We start from the raw sequence: 4,486 nt of genomic DNA, 5'->3' as shown, positions 1-4,486 counted from the left end.
TTGAGACGCTGAAACGCGTCGGACACGGCTCGATTCAGACGCTTGGACATACGGTGGCGAGATAGTGAATTGAAGAATGAAGAAATGTCACAACGGGCACCAGTACCGTGGCTTCCATTGCGACAGGGGCAGCTGTGGTGTAGTGATTTCTCCGTAGTTGCGGATTATCACCCGTCGACAAAGACGTGACACCGCCCAAGATGTTCAAGCAACGAACCCTCGGTCATGTGATGTACGGAGACGCCAAGGTGCAAGGGACTCGACGGCGTCACTCCCGAGCTTTCAACGAGTATTGGATACGGCCATATGTCACTGAATCCAGGCTGTCCTTATTATTAATAATGGACTGGCCGGATTCGCATTCAGCGGACCATCTACGGTACGAACCCTCAGTGACGGTTGGGATGAGTTCGCGGAAGACTCAGCGACCATTGGAAGGCACGTTCACCGTCTGGGACAGGGCGCGGGCCGTTAAAGATACTCATGCGATGGTGCAGACGACGCTTGGCATGCAAGAAGATCCATAACGGATCATTGTTCACTTGATATTTGTATACTTGATTAGGACTTCTTATTAAGGATAGACCCGAAAGGGTAAACATAAATACAGAACAGAATTTACACTCAAGCACACAGAGCGACGTCCGGCTTCAAGGTAAGCGTCTGGTCAAGCTTGTTTGAGTGTGTTATGCCTGTCGGTGAACTCGAAGCTCTGTAGCGAGGGTTCATCCGGCAAGGCCAAGAGACTTTGTGTATTGGCCACTTACTATCGGGAGGTTTTACGTGACGGCTTATTGTTGCCTATTTGCACGACTGGGAGTGCTTGAATTGCCTCCCTTTTATTCTTCCAACCGAGTGTTGAACACTCGGTGATCTCGTAAAAGGCTTGCCCGTGCCTGGTACCCTTCCGCTGTTGGGACCACGAGGATTCAAAACACCTGCTAGCTTTGCTCGTGCTAGTAGCGTGTTCTTATTTTTACTGATTGGCCTAGATAAGTAGTTTACAAGGTCCAGTTTGTCCCGGTGCAAGAGCAGAACCGGGGTCTCCAGGTCCGCCCGAACGATCGTTTACTATCCTAGTAGACGTATTGTTGTGGGAACGTCCTAACTACATTTGTAGCTAGAGTTCACGTGGGAATTCCAACACCACACTACCTATAAATACATTCAGCTTACAACTTAACTTAAACTGGTCACTTCGCTGCCTTCGACAAGAGGGATCTGTGAACTACTGTTCACTGAGCGTTTGTATACTCTGTGAAGCCGACTTCCTCTAGCGCAAGGTGCTGTGTGACCCCGTCACACTTGGTAGCACTTGTAGTCAATCCATGCCAACGCGGGTAGACAACCTGAACCTCTCTGAAGTTTGTCGCCATGGATAAGAACGACTTCTCCCACCTGAACGACTCACAATTCGAGTCGGAATGGAAGATGGCTGGCATCTTCGGGATGGAGGCCTTGCAGAGCCTGGTGGCGTCAACACCGGCCGAGCAGCTCGAGCCGCGTCAATGCGTTTGACGCCTACGAGCGAGGGCTCATTGCAAATGTGCGGGAAAATCTGCAAGCTCCGGCGGCGGAAACAAATCCGCCACACTCGAAGCCAATACGGCTGACGGTGAAGACGTATGAAGGGAAGAAAGGTACGAGCCTTTACTTCTGGGTTCGAGAAGTAGAGATCGCGATGGATGCGGCTCTGATCTCGACCGAGCAACTCCAGGTTGCTTTTGCGCTCTCCAACCTTAGCGGTCGTGCTTAGCGCTGGGAGTACACGCGGGAGGCGACATCGCCTGGATGTTTCACATCCTGGGCTCGGTTGTGCAAACAGCTCCGAGCCGCGTTCCTCCCGGCGAATTACGAGTACCGGCAGCATTTGCGCTTTCTCTCATGTAAGCAAGGAAGGCGCGAGCTGCACGAGTACATCCAAGAGACGCGGGGGTCCACGGCGTCCCTAGTGGGCAACCCACTCAACGAACACAACAAGGTAACTGTGTTCCAAGACGGCTTCGAGCGGGCCCGGGGCGCACTCAGCCGTTCCGGGTGCAGTCAAGCACCCTCGAAGAGGCGATTCAAGTGGCTCTTCAGGAAGAATACAGCCATCACCAGGCGCGCACGCCGGCCTCAGCATCGCCTGGGAGTTCTTTGTCGAATCCCGGCCGAGCGAGCCCCAACGGACCAGTTCCCATAGAACTCGGGTCCGCCGAGCAGCGCGACATTCGCTGCTTCGGCTGCGAAAAGATGGGCCACTTCAAGCGCGACTGCCCCGCGGAAAGACTCCGCAGACGGACTTTTGTGGTGAAGTGCTATCTCAGAAATAAGAGAATGGATCTAACAAGGGGTCACTATCCCGAATTAGTGACATCACCAAGTTGTTAGGGGGGATTTGGATCGCCCGGCATGGATCCACGCTTCTCGGAGTGGATTGGCCAAGATAAAGTGGCATCCGGTATGGGCTGACGATGAATCTGGTATATGTAACGTATGGAAAGGCAGGTTCCACCAAGGGAAGACTCGGATCCACCCTCACCTGAGTTCACTTAGGGGATATGGGATATACCATGTACAGGTGGATCGAGTAAGGATCTATGAAGGAAGGATGGTAGGTGTCATCTGAAGGTGGATCTGGTATCAACGACTAACGAGAAGGCAAGATCCACCACGATATGTCCCAGATCCCATACTTCCGAGTCCGGATCCAAGGGGGTGAGGATCCCACATGGAGTGACTTGGACCCAGGATATGGGGATGTTGGATGCAACGAATCGCGAGCTTTCGTGGGACGATGGAGATCACAGACGGTCGCAAGACGATGTGGGAAGATTGGAGAGCTCAGATCCATGATGAGCGTATGCTTGTAGTGAGGTGAATCAAGGTGGCCTGGATCCGGACAAGTGTACCCATAATGTGACGACCATAACGATTACGCCATGGATCCGGTGGATCTGATGATAATACAGCTGGGCGGATGGAGCAAGGAGAAAAAGGACATGCAGCCGAGTCTGGTAGGGGATTTAGCAGGTAAAAGACATAGAAGGTAGAAATTCAGAGAGGTATAGGCATAAGTATCAATACAGTCCTCAATTTGCACAGTGACACGCAAGTGCCTTCCTGCCCTCAAGAATCGGAACTATATTGGCCGTACGAGCTCCGTGAAGGTTGGGAATTGCGAATCTAGTGTTGGTAGTGATAACTGGATATTACATTTGCCAGATCCTACAACCTAGTGAGCTTTTCCTTTACTTGTGCAGATCCGACAGGCTAACCGAATTTACTACTTGGTCGGTTACACCCTAGAGGTTCTCAGCTCTCAAGATCCCGTCACAGGAGGCGGCAAGTACAACGCCAAGGAAACACAAAGGCATGGGAACACACCCGAAGGCAACTCTACGGCCAGATCCACGATCTAGGCCCTGGATCCATAAGCTCGAATATTCGCTTAGGATACGGAACCATCCACGGACGCAGAGTGAAGATTTTCCACTGCTGCTCCACCCCATCCCCACGTCTCGCCAAGACGCTCAAGCTTCACCACTTGAACTCTTCGGAAGTTACCGAGAGAGCAAGATCCCGCCCTACCGACGGGTACACAAGGTGAGGAAAGTTCAGCAGAACACGGATCATCGGGGGACCCCCTCCGTTAGTCGGTGTCTGGGTGCATTTGGTAAGCTGGATCCGGCAATCTCGCAGATTTTGCTGATCCCGCTACACCACAATGGTGCGCATGCCCGGATCTTTTGGTGACTCGGGATTTCACCGTGAGTCCCAAGAAGATGCTCAAGTGAAGATTGAGCCAGGGGAAGAGGCGTCGTCGGAGGTCGGATTGACGAAGACGCTGCTGAATGAAACAAGATCCGCGGATCGATGGAGTTTTGGGAAAAACTGTGTCGACGGAAGAGAGGTGGATCCGGATCTAGAAGAGAAACCTCTCTATCCTCCCCAGGTCCCTTCGGGGACCCCTGCGGATCTTGGCGCAAGTCAAGATCCGCTAACAAAACAAGGTAAAGTGAAGGCGAAACGGTATGCATTTGCAGACTCACCGGTTAAACCAACATCGTACCTAAACCCAAACCCGCTAGTCGAAAAGACGAGAAATAAGGCCAACACGAGTAAGGCGACGCGGAAGAAGACCAAGCTGGATCCAGGTCAAGCTAGACAAGGATCTCGATTTCGTATATCACTACCAAGCGCTACGCGATTTTCTGCATCAAGATCCTGTCATGCGGATCCTGAATCCACGGCAGATCGAAGATCCAAGGGAACCGGTGAGAGCACCAACGAAAACGGCGAACAAGTTGGTGGCAGTCAAAGATATATTACGTTTGCTCACGGAGTCAGGCATCGTAGCTGGTGTGTTCGACGCAGAGGATATCTTCGAGCTAGACTTGAATCTCATAGTATCCGCGACGCGGGACCTCTTTGCCAGAGTTAAGTCCATCACCGGGAGAAAGGTCGCGCACTATGGATCTAGTGTCGTCGCCGAGGATCAGCC

This window comes from Phytophthora infestans, genomic scaffold (genome assembly GCF_000142945.1).
Source record: "Phytophthora infestans T30-4 supercont1.130 genomic scaffold, whole genome shotgun sequence".
Classification (NCBI taxonomy): domain Eukaryota; phylum Oomycota; class Peronosporomycetes; order Peronosporales; family Peronosporaceae; genus Phytophthora; species Phytophthora infestans.
This window is presented reverse-complemented; position numbering follows the sequence as displayed.